This window comes from Bubalus bubalis, chromosome 9, assembly GCF_019923935.1.
Source record: "Bubalus bubalis isolate 160015118507 breed Murrah chromosome 9, NDDB_SH_1, whole genome shotgun sequence".
In the NCBI taxonomy this organism is placed as follows: domain Eukaryota; kingdom Metazoa; phylum Chordata; class Mammalia; order Artiodactyla; family Bovidae; genus Bubalus; species Bubalus bubalis.
Window position 1 is genome coordinate 23,471,357 of NC_059165.1, and position 19,449 is coordinate 23,490,805.

A 19,449-nucleotide genomic window follows, 5' to 3' on the forward strand; every position below is an offset into this window, starting at 1 on the left:
GGGATTTTCCAGGCAAGAATACTGGAGTGGGTTGCCATTTCCTTCTCCAGGAGATCTTCCCGACCCAGGGATTGAACCCCGGTCTCCCACTTTGTGGGCAGACACTTTACTGTCTGAGCCACCAGGGAAGTCCAAGTGGAGATATGAGGGAAACTTAAATCTAGGTATGGAAGCTTAAGAGTGTGCAAATCAATCAGTTACAAGAAACTCTGAAGTTTCAGTCAGATTTTCAAATTTCTTCAGCATAGGAAATAGTGAAATTGGTGAAATGAACTATCTACCTACATCTATAAGGGATGTAAATGTTCTATTTTTGTTGCAATTGTTTCTTTTAGCGGTTTGGTAGCATTTTGAATAGAGCTTCTCAGATGGCTCCTGCCAATGCAGGAGAAGTGGGTTCAATCCCTGGGTCAGGAAGATCCCCTGGAGAAGGAAATGGCAACCCACTCCAGTATTCTTGCCTGGGAAATCCCACGGACAGAGGAGCCTGGCAAGCTATAGTCAATGGGGTCACAAAGAGTCAGATATGACTTAGCCTCTGAGCCACCAGCATTCTGAATACCATGTATTTAATTACTGTTAAAATGCATTCAGTCATAATACACTGCATCTACTACTACTTTTTTTTTTGCTACTTTGTTTTTTAATAAAATAGAACATTTAATGTATTTGTTAACCCTCAAATTTTAGTGTTTTTATAATTTGAAAAGAGACATAGAGAAAAACCACAAACATAATTTTAGCAATGTCAATTACATCTAATTCTGCTTGTTTCTGTCATGTTCTACATCCCTCACCAAAAGTTGAAGTATAAGGAAAGGTGAGATGAGGGGGAAAGAGTGAACATGGGGGACAAATGAAATGGGAGGGACATATGACATTTATTCCTCCACATACTTGACATGTCTTTCCCATGCCTAAACTATTCTAATGGAACTTCTTTCTTCTTTGGCAGATGTTTTAGAAGAAAACAGATGAAGGGTGGACAGACACAGAGTAAGTAAAAAGAGACACTTGTATACCTTTGTGACAAGGAAATGTATTTTTGTGCACACATTCATGGATCCATGAAACTTTTTAAGACTAGATCTCACTTTAAGTAAGCTCATATGAAAATAATTGATACGTGCAAAAAAAATCAAAAGGTTATTATTTACTTTAGAAAAGATTATTTCCTGTCATGAATGTTTTCTCTTGAACTTCTTTAAATTAGCAAGTGATCCCCAGGGCAATAAACCTAAGAACTGATTTACAGTCCTTCAAAAATGTATCACTATTTTCCCAAATTCCAAAAGCAGAAACATAGTGATGCAAAATGTGGGTCAATAATAATTTTTTTTTTCTTGATGCCTTTCTAAATGCCATTGGTACTGAAATAGAGCATGAGTTGAATGTAAACCATCCAAAAATATATTTTTTTAAATCTCCAAAATACACACCAAAAGTATCTGAATACAAAATCTAACCTTTCTCCTCAGCCTGCCTTGGGTGGGGATGGGGGCAGCCATTACCGACTTGAAGACAGCTAGTTTGCCCACAACTCCAGATTTGAATTTAGCCACTGTAGAGTATACACCAAGAGAGTGTCAATATAATTCACAGCCGTGTGCATAAGACTAGGTTTGGGGTGGAGGCGGGCGGCGAGGGGTAGAGGTTGAAGGGATTGAGGCTGAAAACATGGGCCCTGGCCTAGGGACACTGAAAGAAGGGACAGGATGGCCCTTGGGGACTAAGCTCTAGCTCTTAGGGTCTATTGTAGGCAAGCATGATGATAATTTTACAAGCCTAATTACCTTTTTGGTGGGTAGAGAGGGTTTCCTAAGCTATTTATAAAGTGAAATTGGAAGAATTAATGAAGAGGAGGTTTCTGCTCAACAAGTGAATTGGCTGAATTAGAAGTATTTTCTTGCTTTGTCATCTATAAAAGTCAAGAAAATGTTTTATAATATGCGGTTGAATATCTATTTTGTTTTTCTGATCTTAGATCTCAGTAACACTTAGAGTGGAAACTTTGCTTGGCTTTATCCCTTTTTGATATCTAATTAAACCTGATTTAGTGGAGAATTTATCAGCATGCCTTTTCCCTCATATTTCATTTATGGATATGGACAGACACCCATTTTTACCATGCACTGTATGTTGAAAGATCAAATACATCAGCATAATTTAAATAAATCTGAGCCCTATAAATTCCCACTGGATACAAGACCACAAATGGAAACAAGAACAAGGACATGTTCAATGACATTAAAATGCAACTAATTTAAAACACAAAGGAAATACATTTCTATGGAGCGCCTAATAAATCTACAGCACTCATTTCCACAAGATTTTAGTGAGCCAAATACCTCAGCAAATTTCAAGAAAGAATTACACATTCATAGCACAGGAAAAAAATATTTGTGGCTATGAGGCTACATGAACTATCAATTTCCATGCTTTGTTTTTGAGTTGCAAGAGATTCCAGCCAACTTCCTAGATTAGTAAAAATCGCTTGATAATTAGGGAATGTGCTAAAATAAACTAGATTTGAAGGTCTTCATTTACTTAATTCTTTTATTTGACTGATGGGTTTATTTCAAGTAGTGCTGGGGATACAGAAATGGCAGAATGTTTTCTTGGCCATCTTTGAATTGATTACACCAGTAGATCATTAGTGTAATTGAATCAGTCTCCTGCAAAGATTGGATGATATGCAGAAACAGTCATTTTTATGGTAAGACAAATATATTTGTATAAGAATATTACTGGAGGAAAAGAAAAGAGCAGCAGACTGATAGGAGAGTGAATGAGAGCTGGAAGAGAGAAAGAAAAGAGCGAGGTGATCACATGGCTGGCATCACAGAGTGGTTCTGAACCAAATCAGAGATAAGAAGTCAAGTTTAGCTAATGAACTAGCTAAAGCCTTTATTTTCCCTCCATATTACAAATGTTTCTTTTCTTTTTTTTTTTTTACTGATTTAATTTTTGGCTGTGGTGGGTCTTGGTCACTGTGTGTGGGCTTTCTCTAGTTGCCCAGAATGAGGGCTACTCTCTAGCTGTGCTACAAGGGCTTCTTGTGCTGGCTTCTCATTGAGGAGCACAGGCTCTCGGGCATGGAGGCTTCTCCAGTTGCAGCTCCCAGGCTCCAGAGCACAGGTTCATTTGTTGTGGCATATGGGCTCAGTTGCCCCACAGTATCTTCCCAGACCAGGGACTGAACCTGTGTCCCTTGCCTTGCAAGGCAGATTCTTAACCACTGGACCACCAAGGAAGCCCCACAAATGTTTCTCAATGCATAGTTTTCCATGTAACGTGAATGCCCATGTTTTCCTTTTGATTCCTCTTCTCATACCAGCAATTACTAAAGAAGAGACACACAAGTAAGCTTCCCTTTATCCAGATACCTTTTTAAAAGTATCTCTGAGGTTTAAGAAAGTCAAATGTCCCTTCCTATGAGGACAGCCTTCTGAAATATCATCCGTGAACTCTCTACAATTCCAAGGCCTTGAATCTTTCCATTCCTTCAAATATTTTGTAAGCCATCTATCATCCCCCAGGCACTATAATAGACTCTGGAGATATGTCAACAAAGTAAAATATTCTGCTCTCAGGAGTTTACATGCTACTGGGAGAGAGAAGATGGGAGAGAAGATAAATAATAAAATAAAAAGTAAAATGCATTGATGGTAATAGATGCTAGGGAAAAAGACAAGTCAAGAAATATGAGGAGTGTGTGTGTGTGGAGGCTGGGGAAATGGTATAGTTTAAATAGAGTGGTCAAGAAAATTCTCACTGAAAAGTGTTGATGGACGCTGTAAAACATAAGGAGTGAGGTATATATAAGGATGCTTCAAAGCAGAAGGAAAAAGGGGAATGCAAATTCTCAGAGGCAGACAGTGATTCTGGATTTAATTTTGGTAAAGATGGGGACTTGGGGATCTTGACAGAACTGTGTCATTATCTGACTTGCCTTTTAATGGCTCATTCTTACTTTCAGAGTAAACAATTTGTTTACTCATTGAGAGAAAATGAATCTGAAGTTTTGCATTGGTAGGTGTAGAGTGGATGATATAGAAGTTAAAGTCTTTAGTACAGTTGCAGAAGTTAGTCATAAAAGTTGATGGGAACTTCCAACAGAAGCATATGAGAAGAGCAAAGAGGGGCATTGATGGAACCCTGCTGGGTACTAACATGTAAGGGATGGAAAGAGATTAACTTAAAGAATCCAAGAAAGAACCTGTCAGAAAAGTATGAAAGGAAACAATTATGAAAGGTAAATACTACTGAACTTCACTTAAGGACAGATGAGCTTAGACACCATGAATTCGCACTGACCTGAAAGTGGACTGAAGTATGGTTGTTTGACACATTTAGCAGTACTTCGGTACTTCTGTGCCAGTAATAGCATAGAAGACTCATTGAAGAACTGCTTAACGTTGTGTTTTGCTAACAGGTATGATAAACATTAAGAATATCCAATAATTGAGATTTTAATGAGAGACAGTGGAGAAGATACTCAGCCATATGGTTTCGGGTAGGGAAAAGTAAGTAAGACCCAAAGAAGGATAAATAATGAGGAAACAGGAATCAAGAAATGATGTGTCTAAGAATCTGAAGAGCAGATTTAGTAGGATGAGCTTGAAAATGAGGATAGGAAAGAGTTGTGTAGAGTGAGATATGGATGCTTAAGATTTTTAATGGGAAGCATAATATAGCAAAATCTAATTATATTGAACTTAAAAGTTGGTGCCTTTGCTTAATGTGTCTTAGACTATAGGCAGTTTCATTATATGATATAGATTTAACTGTTCTCTTTTAACTTCTTTTGTTGTTGTCATAAAACCCCAAGTTAAAGGATTCTCTTCCAGGTGTTTTAGTTAGAGACATCTGTTCTAGTGTATGCCAACTGACCACTGTAAGCAAGACCACGGGCCCATTGTAGGAAAGCTGCCTTGTCTTACAGAGTCTTCTTTTCACCAGGCTTTTTGCTGAGTTACTGGATATGAGCATTTTACACAAACTTACATAGTTTTACAGAGGTCCTCACAAAAAAAGTTTTGGCTGTGATTAGACCACTGAATGCTAGTTTAGTATTTTTTCGGTTAAATAGTTTGGAATGAAAGCATTCATACTCATTACTTAATAAAATGAAAGAAAATCAGATATGTAAAGGCAAAGATATTATTTAAATAGAAATGTATTGTTTACTCTCAAATATGATTACCAGAGGTTAGATAAGTAGATAGATAGATCTTAGTTTTAATTTTAAACTTAAGTTGAATAACTCTCTTGAAGCAAGGTAACATTGTTGACTGCTTCTGCTTATACATCTCCAACTTTTCCTTATTTTTTTTCTTTTCTTTTTTACTGAAGTATAGTTGATTTTACAGTGTTGTGTCAATTACTGCTGTACAACAGAGTGATTCAGTCATATATACCCGTGCTGTGCTTAGTTACTCAATTGTGTCCAACTCTTTGCAACCCCATGGACTGTATCCCACCAGGTTCCTCTATCCATGGGGATTCTCCAGGCAAGAATACTGGAGCGGGTTGCCAAGCTCTCCTCAGGGGATTTTCTCAACCCAGAGATTGAACCCAGGTCTCCCACATTGCAGGCAGATTCTTTACTGTCTGAGCCACCAGGAAAGCCCAACCACTAGGGAAGCCCATAAATATACACATACATTCCCTTTTATAATATTCTTTTTCCATTATGGTCCATCACAGGACACTGAACATAGTTCTCTGTACTACATGGCAGGACTCTGCCATCCATCCATTCCACATGTAAAAGCTTACATCTGCTAACTCCAACCTCCCACTCTGTCTCTCCCTAAACCTTCTTCCCTTTGGCAACCACCAATCTGTTCTCTATGTCTATGCTTCTGTTTAATAGATAGGTTCAATTGTGTCATATTTTGCATTCCACATATAAGTGATATCATGCGGTATTTATCTTTCTACTTCTGACTTACTTCATTTAGTATTAATCTCTACTTGCATCCATGTTGTTGCAAATGGCATTATTTTGTGCCTTTTATGTCCTAGTAGTATTCCACTGTATTGCCAGTAAAAGCAGGTCACATGTAAATGTACCACATCTTCTTTATCCAGTCATCTGTTGAGGGGCATTAGGTTGTTTCCATGGCCTGGCTATTGTAAATAGTGCTGCTATCAACATCAGTCAGTTCAGTTCAGTTGCTCAGTTGTGTCTGACTCTTTGTGACCCCATGGACTGCAGCACGCCAGGCCTCCCTGTCCATCACCAACTCCCGGAGTCAACTCAAAATCATGTCCATTGAGTTGGTGATGCCATGCAACCATCTCATCCTCTATCATCCCCTTTTCTTCCTGCCTTCAATCTTTCCCAGCATCAGGGTCTTTTCCAATGAGTCAGCTCTTTGCATCAGGTGGCCAAAGTATTGGAGTTTCAGCTTCAACATCAGTCCTTCCAATGAAACCTCAGGACTAATCTCCTTCAGAATGAACTGGTTGGATCTCCTTGCAGTCCAAGGGACTCTCAAGAGTCTTCTCCAACACCACAGTTCAAAAGCATCGATTCTTCGGCGCTCAGCTTTCTTTATAGTCCAATTCTCACATCTATACATGACTACTGGAAAAAGCATAGCCTTGACTAGATGGACCTTTGTTGGCAAAGTAATGTCTCTGCTTTTTAATATGCTGTCTAGGTTGATCATAACTTTTCTTCCAAGGAGTAAAAACCTTTTAATTTCATGGCTGCAGTCACCATCTGCAGTGATTTGAGAGCCCCCAAAAATAACGTCTGCCACTGTTTTCATTGTTTCCCTATCATTTGCCATAAAGTGATGGGACCGGATGCCATGATCTTAGCGTCAACATAGGGGTGCATGTGTCTTTTGAATTATAGTTTTTGCTGGATTATATGGTAATTTTATTTCTAGTTTTCTAAGGAATCTCTACACTGTTTTCCATAGTAAACAGTATGTGAGGGTTCCCTTTTCTCCACATCATCTCCAGCATTTGTTGTTTGTAGGCTTTTTTATGATACCCATTGTAACAAGTGTGAAAAGTGAAAGTGAAGGTTGCTCAGTTGTATCCGACTCTTTGCGACCCCAAGGACTGTATTGTCCTTGGAATTCTCCAGGCCAGAATACTGGAGTGGGTAGCCTTGGTACATTATTGTAGTTTTGATTTGCATTTCTCTAGTAATTAGCAATATTGAGCATCTTTTCATGTGCCTATTGGCTATCTGTATTTTTTTTTTTTTTTGGAGAAATATCTATGTCAATACTCTGCCCATTTGGGGGTTGGTTTTTTTTTTTTTTTTGTATTAAGTTATATGATCTGTTTGTATATTTTGGAAATTAAGTCTTATCAGTTGCGTTGTTTGCAAAGATTTTCTCCCAATCCATAGGTTGTCTTTTCACTTTGTTTATGGTTTCCTTTGCTATGCAAAAGCTTGTAAGTTTGATTAGGCCCCATTATTTATTTTTTATTTTATTTCTGTTGCTTTGGGAGACTGTTCTGTGTTTGGATTTTTTTCCCCCTAAACTAGCAGAGAAACGTCTGCCAGTATAGTTTTTGTTTTCAGAGTGAACGCTGAAGCAAATTGCCTCTTCTTATCTTGGGTAAAGTTTACTGTTTTGAGTTTGCTGCTGGCCCTTTTGAGTTCCAGTCACTAAATGTGAACCTAAGTTTTCAGCTTCACACCTCTTTTCCTGATTTTTAAGTCTGTCTTTTGGTGGAATAGATGCTCCCTATATGAAAGCTGTGCATAAAATAGGGACAAAATAAACTCAAAGGTTCCTCTTCATCATTAATCTCCATGTGTCCGTCTCTGATGTAAACCTGCAGAGGGAGGACTTGGTAATTCCCTGCAACAGAGTGAAATAAAAATTGTATGGTCCTCAAAGGTAGTGCTCCCACAAGTAAATCTAGTAGCACAGACTTCTCCTTTTTCATTTAAGTCAAATGAATTTATCAAGAGAAAGAAATTCTCATAAAAGCTTAATTAGATGTTAAGAGAAATAAGCTAATAGAAAGAATTAATAAAAGGGAAGACAATAGCAGGCATATTTTGATGAATAATGTCTACTAATGTGTTAAATTTGGAGTAAAAGAAAAGTTATGCAAAGAAGTGGGGAAAAAAGCAGAGAAAAGAAAAAGGAACAAAGTTCTCAAAGTATATAAGAAAATGAAGGAAAGAATGAAAGACAGCAGTGAGAAGTAGATGTTGAAACAGAATTGAAAGTTCCCACCATTTTTAAAACATTATTTAACTAATAACATTGGAAGTATTAGTATTAAACTACAGGATAATTCATAAACAGAGATAAAGATATTTTATTAAAATTCTGTTTACATACCACTGGATTTTTTTTAATGTACTACCATTGTAGTAGAACTGTCTGTAATCTGTTTCTTTATAGCATTGGATAGATTATTACATATAGAGTTCATATGAAAATAGAGTAATCATACAATGTCTCAAAAGCAGAGGACTCATTATATGTGCACATTAATCAAAATATTCAATTCTACTTGAATAAACACAACTATAATACTAAAATTTTAATTTTTTCTGGATGCCTAACTATTTCATCAGTGATTTAGGATTACCTACTTATTTAAAGTATAATTGGGACATCCCCCAAAATCTAGTGGTTGCTCCTTTATTATAGCCATGTGCTCAGATTTATTCAAAGAGAGAACAGTTTCTGCAGCGTCCTTTAAAAATAAAAAAATAAAGTATCTGATTGTGATTGCTGTTTTGTAGGTTCAGACATTGAATGCATTCTTCCTTGGAAAAAAATAACTAGGAGCAATAATCACCGGCAAAACTTTGCAACACCAATTGCCTTGAAAAGGAAACAAATATTTCCCCCACACACAAGAAAAAATACTGTCCATTCCTGTCAGCCTTTTCAACCTCTTTTGTGTTCCAAGAAATTGCGAGTAATGAAAACAGGGCAGAGCCAATCAAATGGGTGTGTATACTACTGCACTGTGCGAGTTGAAAGCTCTGCATTTAAAATAAGGTTTATGCATAATTCATAGCCTATGCATGTTTATGTAAATTACCAAAGGCGGAAGTATATAGGAAACCAGAATCTGAGGTAAAATGACGATGTTATAATATACTGCTGGACTTGCATCTCCCCAGTTCAACATACCCCCCTTTATACTATTCTTGAAAATTACATCATATGCCAGTTCACACTAGGAAACCTAATAAAACTTTGAGGCTCACACCCATAGTATATTTTTCAACATTTCTTTCAGATTCCGTTTATTATTTAACACTGAAACTTAGCCATATATAATTCAGACAGCCTGGGAATAAAGATGTACATACATATTCCTGTTAATGGGTGTTATATAAGTTGAGTGAAATAGAAACGGTGCCTAGACATTTTATTTAAAGATTGGGAGGTTTTAAATGTATGGAGATTTCCACTTCTTAAAAATGGAGGAAATGAACTCTTCCATCACTGAAAACAGTCAGTGAATTTTGGAAGGTAAAATAAGTGTTTGGAAGGCAACCTCCCATGTAACACAAAACACCGGTGTGGTTTCTGGCTGGTGATATTCAGCTCAGACTCACCTTCTGGGTTAAAGTGTTCTTTTGAATCAGTCATTGTGGGCTGCCAGCAGAGAAGAGCTTATTTGCATGAGCTCTCCACCTCCTGGTCAGCTCTGAAAATCTGGCAGCGTAACACTGCAATTGGCAAAGGAGTGTTTAAAAAAAATAATAATAATAAATAAGGGCTTCCAAAGAAAACACTGTCATAGAATTAAGTCCAGTGCACCTGAAATTCATTGCTGTGTTATCTCTTAAATTGTTATAAATATAGCAGGCATTTTGAAGTCACTTCTGTTTATTCCTTTCCTAATGTACTGTGTGAACCATTTTTCACATGTGTTAACGTACTATATGCAAATGGAGTTTAATGTGTTTTATTCACAGAATGCATTTACAAATCATTTTGTGTATGGGAGGAAGCAGTTGCCTCACTATTGCATGTGAAACTGAAAAGGAGGAGTACATATCACTACATTTCTCAAATGAGAGAAAATTTAAATGGAATGAGGAAGCCTACAGATGCTATAAGAGAAATTTTCTAGGTTTCTAATTCACCTCTTAGTACCTTTTTCTCACTTCATATACAAAATCTGTTGCTGAATTTCCCTCCTTAAGAGTTTTAAGCGCTTGTCATGAGAAACAGTTATCCCTTCCATTATTCGTGCTTAGTTCCACGTATCCTGTTCCTCTTAGAAATCGAAAGGAAAAGCTCAGAAACAGCAAACACTTACAGGTGAAGCAAAGATTAATTTAAACATTTGTGTTCCATGTACTACCACAGTAACAGAATAATTTCTCACACATCTAATAGTCATGTATTTTATTTATGGCATTTAAAGACTTTCAAATAATTTGCAACAGAATTTATTTTAAATAGTTCTCATACACTAAACTACGTAAATCAGTATGTTTTAAAAATGCAGAGTAGGTTAAATATTGAAAGTATATTAAAATTCCATTTTATATAATATTAAATATGTAACCAAAAAGAGCGTCTCTAATTGTGATAAAAATAATGTGACGAATGTGTACGCCATAATGCTTTTATTCTGCTAATTTATAGAAATAGGTCCCTAAATGGTTATTATTTTCATTCCATGTGTAGAATGACCAGGAAAAATGCTAGCAATTACTCGGTGAATGGTGTTCTACCCTGGCATGAAGCTATCACTGATTTGCATATAGCGTTGTTGGAGATGAAGCCTGTGACATGCAGATCATCATCAACACTGGGAGTTCACACTGCCAACTGTACCTCCTCACACAAACACACACTGCCACTTACGGGTCAAAGGGAGTGTGGCCACTGCAGTTCTGAGCAATTAAAACACATCATGCTCCTGGAATTTTAAACATGTTTAGAAGCGGGGTCTTTTAGAAGGATGTTTTTTCCTTTGTTATGTAAACAAAAGGAATTCTTTTAGAAACTTATTCCATGGAAATATTGGTCTTTTACCTACATTTTCATGGTTTCCTCAAAGGAAAAAAAAAGGCATGTGGCACAACATTAAGATATTAATTATTTGATATGTTAGTATCAAAGAGAGTGTAAATGTAGTTAGGAATAAAATGTAAAAGTCTTCTTTAAATTTAAGAATAAGAAAGAAAACATCAAAATGTAGATGCAGTCCACTAATTTTTGAGCAGTGTCTCTTAGTAGCTTCTGTGGTGACATGAGTCCACAAACATAAACTCAGATGAGGCAACTTTTACCTCATTTATCAAGTAGAAAAAAGAGCATCTTATTTTTAATTATCGGTATAATTATCTCTGTTATTTCCTTTGTGTTGATATATAGTCATTGACTGACTTATTTCCTGCTATTCATCCTTATTTATTAAAAAAAAAAACTAAAAATTTTTCTCTGTGCATTTTAGATTTAAGTATTTTGAATTTAACATAATGAGGGATTGAATTAACATAATAATAATAATATTATTATTTCTTGATTTAAATAAAAGCTTAATTGATAACAAAGTAGTGAATTGGTTGTGGACCTTGAGAATTACACTCTCAGCAAAAAGATATTTTTCTACCAAATTTTTGAGCAGACATGTGAATGTATTAGAGAATTTACATCTGCCCTATGGGACTATCTGTAGTAGATTGTTTCTATACATTATATGTCAAGACTTGTCTATTGAGGCAAATACAGCAGGTATGCACAGGAGTATAATTTATAAAGTATGCTTACAGGGTATTTTTTTTATCATGTCCTCACCCATTCTCTATTACCTCTCTTGTCCTCTAATTTTCATGAGGCTCTGTTGTGCATCTTATTTTCTATTTAGTGAAGAAGCTGAGTGATCGGTTATGTATGATAAGAGGAAAAATCAGTCAAATGTGGACAAGGCTGGCCTGATAAGACTGAAATGAAGTATGCTTTTGGTTGTGTAATAATTTCCAGCTGTGTTCTAGTTTAAGAAACCATCCAACATGACATTCCTAGCTTCACTCAGTCACACATTTCATACAGGTAGTATTTTTCAGATGACACCAAGTTAGAAGGGCTTGCTAACACTTCAGAAGAGAAGATCAGAATTCAAAGTGACCTCGATAAATTGAAGAAACAGCATGAACCAGATGAAAACACTGGCTTGCCACAGGTCCTTCAGGGGGGAAAAAATCTAAGCTGGAATTCATCACTCATTTATTTATTCATTCATCCAGTATTTATTGAATTCCTACTATGTGCCAGCCACAAAGTGAATATTGGTTAATTTTAGTTTGGAATTCTGACCCCTCCTTTGATAACTGGTCATTTTAGGAAATAAATCTCTCTCAAAATTGTATGTTCCTGCATTGTACAAAACAGGTTTCAGAAAAAAAATACAAGCAGATCAAGGAATACCACCATCATACTGATATATGTGTGTGTGTATAAATACATATATATATAATATATGTATATCTATATAATATTTATATGTATATACACTCTTCATTCTTTTTAAACACAAGTCACTTTGAGGAGATAAAATGTAGTATTTAATGTTAAACTTTGGGTTACAATAGGTTGGAATGGGGTTCCCAGGTAGTGCAGTGGTAAAGAATATGCCTCCCAATCCAGGAGGCAAAAGAGACTCAGGTTCAATCTCTAGGTCAGGAAGATCTCCCAGAGTAGGAAATGGCAACCCACTCCAGTATTCTTGCCTGGAAAATCGCATGGACAGAAGAGTCTGGTGGGCTGCAGTCCATGGTGTCACATAGAGTTGGACATGGCTGAGCACACACACACACTTCCACAGGTTATAATAAAAGTAAGTAAAAGATATTTTCATACTGTTCATGGGGTTCTCAAGGCAAAAATATTGAAGTGGTTTGCCATTTCCTTCTCCAGTGGACCACATTTTGTCAGAACTCTCCACTATGACCCATCTGTCTTGGGTGTCCCTACACGGCATGGCTCATAGTTTCATTGAGTGGGCCTTAGGAAGCATCACTATGAACAAAGCTAGTGGAGGTGGAATGGAATTTCAGTTGCACTATTTTCAAACCCTAAAAGATGATGCTGTGAAAGTGCTGCACTCAATATGCTAGCAAATTTGAAAAACTCAGCAGTGGCCAGAGGACTAGAAAAGGTCAGTTTTCATTCCAATCCCAAAGAAAGGCAATGCCAAAGAATGCTCAAATTACCACACAATTGCACTCATCTCACATGCTAGCAAAGTAATGCTCAAAATTCTCCAAGCCAGGCTTCAAAAGTATGTGAACCATGAACTTCCAGATGTTCAAGCAGGCTTTAGAAAAGGCAGAGGAACCAGAGATCAAATTGGCAACATCCTCTGGATCATTGAAAAAGCAAGAGAGTTCCAGAAAAACATCTATTTTGCTTTATTGACTATGCCAAAGCCTTTGACTGTGTGCATCACAATAAACTGTGGAAAATTCTGAAAGAGACGGGAATACCAGACCACCTGACCTGCGTCTTGAGAAATGTGTATGTAGGTCAGGAAGCAACAGTTAGAACTGGACATGGAACATACTGGTTCCAAATAGGAAAAGGAGTACGTCAAGGCTGTATATTTTCACCCTGCTTGTTTAACTTATATGCAGAGTACATCATAAGAAATGCTGGGCTGGATGAAGCAGAAGCTGAAATCAAGATTTCTGGGAGAAAAATCAATAACCTCAGATACACAGATGCCACCACCCTTATGGCAGAAAGTGAAGAAGAACTAAAGAGGCTCTTGATGAAAGTGAAAGAGGAGAGTGAAAAAGTTGGCTTAAAGCTCAACATTCAGAAAACTAAGATCATGGCATCTGGTCCCATCACTTCATGGCAAATAGATCGGGAGACAGTGGAAACAGTGACAGACTATTTTTGGGGGGCTCCAAAATCACTGCAGATGGTGACTGCAGTCCTGAAATTAAAAGACACTTGCTCCTTTGAAGAAAAGCTATGACCAACGTAGACAGCATATTAAAAAGCAGAGACATTAGTTTGCCAACAAAGGTCCATCTAATCAAGGCTATGGTTTTTTTAATAGTCATGTATGGATGTGAGAGTTGGACTATAAATAAAGCTGAGCACCGAAGAATTGATGCTTTTGAACTGTGGTGTTTGAGAAGACTCTTGAGAGTCCCTTGGATTGCAAGGAGATCCAGCCAGTCATTCCTAAAGTAAATCAGTCCTGAATATTCACTGGAAGGACTGATACATACTTTGGCCACCTAATGCGAAGAACTGACTCATTGGAAAAAACCCTGATGCTGGAAAGACTGAAGGCGGGAGGAGAAGGGGGTGACAGAGGATGAGATGGTTCAGTGGCATCATGGACTCAATGGACATGAGTTTGAGTGAACTCCGGGAGTTGGTGATGGACAGGGAGGCCTGGCGTGCTGCAGTCCATGGGGTCGCAAAGATTCAGACATGACTGAGTGACTGAACAGAACTGAAAATATATTTACTGATTAAATCTTTATATGGTATAATTCAGGTATACTCAATTCACTTTTAAAAATTTGATTCCAGTAGTATTCTACCTTTGTTTTCCCCTGGCTGTCTTGAGGAAGAGTAATCATGCATCCTAGTTTGATTGGGACAATTGACATTTGCTTTTTCAGCATAATTCTTAGTCTCTTTCACTCTCAGAAGTGATCCACTTAAAAAATAAATTATGTGATCCCCCTAGTTTGAGATGTGTACCCAAACAATGTGCTTTTTGGTGGTGTCAACTAAGATGTCATTCCTGCCCTTGGACACCTGGAGAGGCATAAATACCAACAGATATTTCAGAGGAAACCAACGACCAGAAGGATGAACAGCCTTCACAAAGGAGCCAGTAGTCAAGAGGCCATTAAAAGTGTTAAATTTGAGAACATAGGACAGTAAAGACTAATTAACAACTTACCAGACATAGTTCGTCTTTGAGCAAAAACTACATTAGATAGGTGTCTTTAACTTGAAAACCGGTTCCTGAGACAAAATAAGCAGAAATGGTAATAGTATGTGATAGTAACACCCACAAGTAGCTAATATATACCTATCTGTAATGAAAGCATTTTCATTACTTTTCCAGACTTTTCACCATTCCTTGAAATGGACATGTATATATTTTGCTGGTAACCAAATTTTATAACTATTTTATAACTGTTGTACCTAGGTTTTATTTCTCATCATCTTTTTCTGTCCTCAAATGTGTAGCCTTAGGTGTGAGGAAATAAAGAGTTAAATTTTTAAACAGCCACTGATATGCTCTCTAAAGCAATTATTCCTTCTGTCACCAAGAGATAAATGTACTACCACAAGACATTACAAATGTGCTCTTCTAGACTCTAATACAAATTACTGTCAGACCACACCACTTAAAGCCTTCTTGCTCTTATTTAGTAAAGCCAATTCCTTGTGATTTTTAAAAAATATATAAAGAAGAAAATATCTTGCTCTGAGGATTGAGAATACATTTTAACAATTTGTAACCCTTTTAAAATAACATTAGCTGCTTATTAACTCTTTCAGTACCAAGACGCACAGACATTCTGGAGCAAGTAGGTAAGGCAGAAAGCCTCTGGTATTGGGTGAGTTTTCAATGTCTGTTAGGTATGCAGGAAGCACCTCTAAGCAACAAAAGGAATGCTAAAGTTAGCCCGTACTTCAAGCCTCATGAAGACAAATTTAAATCACAAAAACTGTCAACTAAGTTTACCTCCCTTGTAGTCTCACCCGAAGCAGAAGTGATCTCAGGGTCGCACAGAACATATCAATGTGCCTAGAGATTGTGAACACAATGCAGGCATCTAGGTTTGTGATTTTGCACTATGATTTTTTTCAATTCCCTAGGTCTGTGAAATGACAAATCTAATCAGCAACTCATTTTGAGGCAGCTAAACTTAAAAACAGAGCTACTTGGTAGCCCATAGGCCATAGAAAGGTGCCACAAATTAGGCTATGAGTGAAGCAAGGTTGTGAGTGAGCACTGTCTTTTTTTTAAAAAATCTTTTTAGCAGTTTATTATGGACATTTCAAATATGGGAGAACAATGAAAGAATTTTGTAACGAACACATGTATACCTACTGCCTAGACTCTACATTTATCACATATGTTTTATCACACTTATTTCTTATCCTTCTATCTTTCTTTAACCTCATTTTGTGTTTTTTTTTTCCTTTTTTTTAAATTAAAAAAAAGACTATCTTATATTGGAGCATACTTGGTTAACAATGTTGTGTTAGTTTCAGGTGTTCAGCAAAGTGATTCAGTTATACATGTTTCTATTCTTTTTCAAATTCTTTCCAATTTAGGTTATCACAGAATATTGAGTAGTGTTCCTGTGCTGTACCGTAGGTCTTTGGTTATCTATTTTTTTAATTTATTTATTTAAAATGAAACAAAGATGAATATTTTTAATGATAAAAGGTAAAATTCATAAATGTAGCAGTGTATGCATGTTAATACCAAAATCCCAGACTATCCCTCCTCCTCACCCTTCCTTTGGTAACCATGAGTTACTTCTCTAAGTCTGTGAGTCTATTTCTGTTTGTAAGTTCATTGGTCCTTTTTTTTTTTTTTTTAAGATTCCACATGTAGATGATATAATATTATATTTGTCTTTCTTCCTAATCTCCATCCATGTTGCTACAAATGGCATTATTTTATTCTTTTTAATGGCTGAGTTGTAGTCCATTGTATGTATGTACCACATCTTCTGTGTTCATTCACCTGTCGATGGACATTTAGGTTGCTGCCATATCATGGCTATTGTAAATAGTGCTACAAGGAACATTGTGGTGTGTGTATCCTTTGAAACCACATGTTTCTGTGAATATATGACCAAGAGTGGGATTGCTGGATTTTATGGTAACTCAATTTTTAATTTCTTAAGGAACGTGCATACTGTTCTCCATGGTGACTATCAGTTTACCTCCCACCAACAGCATTTATTGTTTATCAATTGTTTGATGATGGCTATTCTGACTGGTGCAAGCACATGGCAGTTTTGACTTGTATTTCTCTAATAATTAGAGATATTGAGCATCTTTTCATGTGCCTCTTAGCCATCTGTATGTCTTCTTTGGAGAAATGTCTAGGTCTGCCCATTTGTTGATTGAGTTGTTTGATTTTTTTTTTTTAATTGAGCTTCATGAGCTGTTTGTAAATTTTGGAGACTAATCCCTTGTTTGTTGCATTGTCTATAGATAAAGTTCTCCCATTCTATTGGTTGTCTTTTTGTTTTGTTTTTAAGGATTCAAGTCTGTAGATTGGAAAATGATGTAGAAATGCAGAGCAAAGAAAAGATGTGATGTGAGCCTGGAGGACTGACCAGTCCTCAGGTGTGTTTCCAGACCAGTCTAGCAGGTCCAGCACTGCTTCAGCTGCAGGCATCTACTTTAACCACCAACCCCATTTCATTAGTATAACTACAGCAGTCTTGTTTTATTTTTTCCAACCCCCCCAAAAAAAATATTTTGAGGAAAAAAGTGAGCAATTAAATAGATAAATAAGAAATGAGTGAGACAGAGAAATTGTCTTCACTACAGAATAGAGGTTGTGTGTTTAAATTAACAGGATATAGATTAAATACTATACTGAGAAACACAGACTATCTGCCTTTGAGACTATCATGAAAAAAATCTTGACACTTGATTTGAAAAACTTTCACTAAGCATAGAATAGGAGACTACAACTCCTTCGTCTTTCCTCCCAAACACAGTTTACACAAACTAGAACAGTGGGAGGAAACAGTAAGTCATGTCCCAAAATGATCAGTTCTTGGGTACTAAGCCTACTTTATGGTCTAACTCTTACATCTGTACATGACTATTGGAAAAACCATAGCTTTGGCTATTCCGACCTTTGTCAACAAGGTGATATCTCTTCTTTTTGATATGCTGTCTAGGTTTGTCATAGCTTTTCTTCCAAGGAGCAAGTGTCTTTTAAATATATGGCTGCAGTCACTGTCTGCGGTGATTTTGGAACCCAAGAAAATACAGTCTGTCACTGCTTCCAATTTCTTCCTTTCTACTTAACATGAAGAGATGGGACTGGATGCCATGATCTTAGCTTTTTGAATGTTGAGTTTTAAACCAGTTTTTTCACTCTTCTCTTTGACCCTCATCAAGAGGCTCTTTAGTTACCCTTCAGTTTCTGCCATTAGAGTGGTATCATCTGCATATCTGACGCTGTTGATATTTCTCCCAGCAGTCTTGATTCCAGCTTGTGATTTATCCAGTCTGGCATCTCACATGATGCATATAAGTTACAAGTTATATATAACTTATAACTGCATATAAGTTAAATAAGCAGGGTTACAATATACATCATTGTCGTGCTCCTTTCCCATGTTGAACCAGTCCATAGTTCTATGTCCAGTTCTGTTACTTCTTGACAGGTTTCTCAGGAGACAGGTAAAGAAGTCTGGTATTCCCATCTCTTCAAGAACTTTCCACCGTTTGTGTGATCCACATGGTCAAAGGCTATAGCATAGTCAGTGAAGCAGAAGTAGATGTTTTTCTGGAATTCCCTTGCTTTCTCTATGATCCAGTGACTGTTGACAATTTGATCTCTGGTTCCTCTGCCTTCTCTAAACCCAGCTTGTATATCTGGAAGTTCTCAGTTTACATACTACTGAAGCCTAGCTTGAAGGATTTTGAACATAAACTTCCTAGCATGTACAATGAGCACAATTGTCTGGTAGTTTGAACACCCTTCTTTCAGATTGGAATGAAAACTGACCTTTTCTAGTCATGTGGCCATTGCTGAGTTTTCCAAATTGGCTGACATATTGAGTGAAACACTTCAACAGCATCATCTTTTAGGACTTGAAATAGATCAGCTGGAATTCTATCACCTCCAATAGCTTTGTTTGTAGTAATGATTCCTAAGGCCCACTTGACTTCACTCTCCAGGATATCTGGCTCTAGGTGAGTGATCATACCATCACAGTTGTCTAGGTCATTAAGATCTTTTTTGTATAGTTCTGTGTATTCTTGCCACGTCTTGTTAATATCTTCTGCTTCTGTTAGGTCCATACCATTTCTGTTCTTTGGTGTGTCTATCTCTGCATGAAATGTTCCCTTGGTATCTTTAATTTTCTTAAATAAATCTCTAGTCTTTCCCATTCTATTGTTTTCCTCTATTTCTTTGCATTGATCACTGAGGAAGGATTTCTTATCTCTCCTTGCTATTCTCTGGAACTCTGCATTCAATTGGGTATATCTTTCCATTTCTCCCTTACTTTTCACTTCTCTTCTTTACTCAGCTATTTGTAAAGCCTCCTCAGACAACCACTTTGCCTTCTTCCATTTCTTTTCCTTTGGGATGGTTTTGGTCACTGCCTCTTGCATAGTTTTACAAACCTCTGTCCATAGTTCTTTAAGTACTCTGTCTACCAGATCTAATCCTTTAAATCTATTCATCACCTCCACTGTGTAATCATAAGGGGTTTAATTTAGGTCAGTC

The 19,449-nt window shown here is 36.9% G+C and overlaps 1 protein-coding gene across 1 annotated transcript in view; it reads left to right on the top strand.

Annotated features, from left to right (window-relative positions):
* Nucleotides 1-958: 958 nt before the first annotated feature.
* The window catches only part of CCNH (cyclin H), a 126,153-nt gene continuing 107,662 nt past the window's right edge, over nt 959-19,449 (top strand). The window contains exon 1 of the mRNA XM_044947324.2: nt 959-996. The gene's annotated coding sequence lies outside the window, so the exon portion shown is untranslated. The remainder of the gene's footprint in view (nt 997-19,449) is intronic.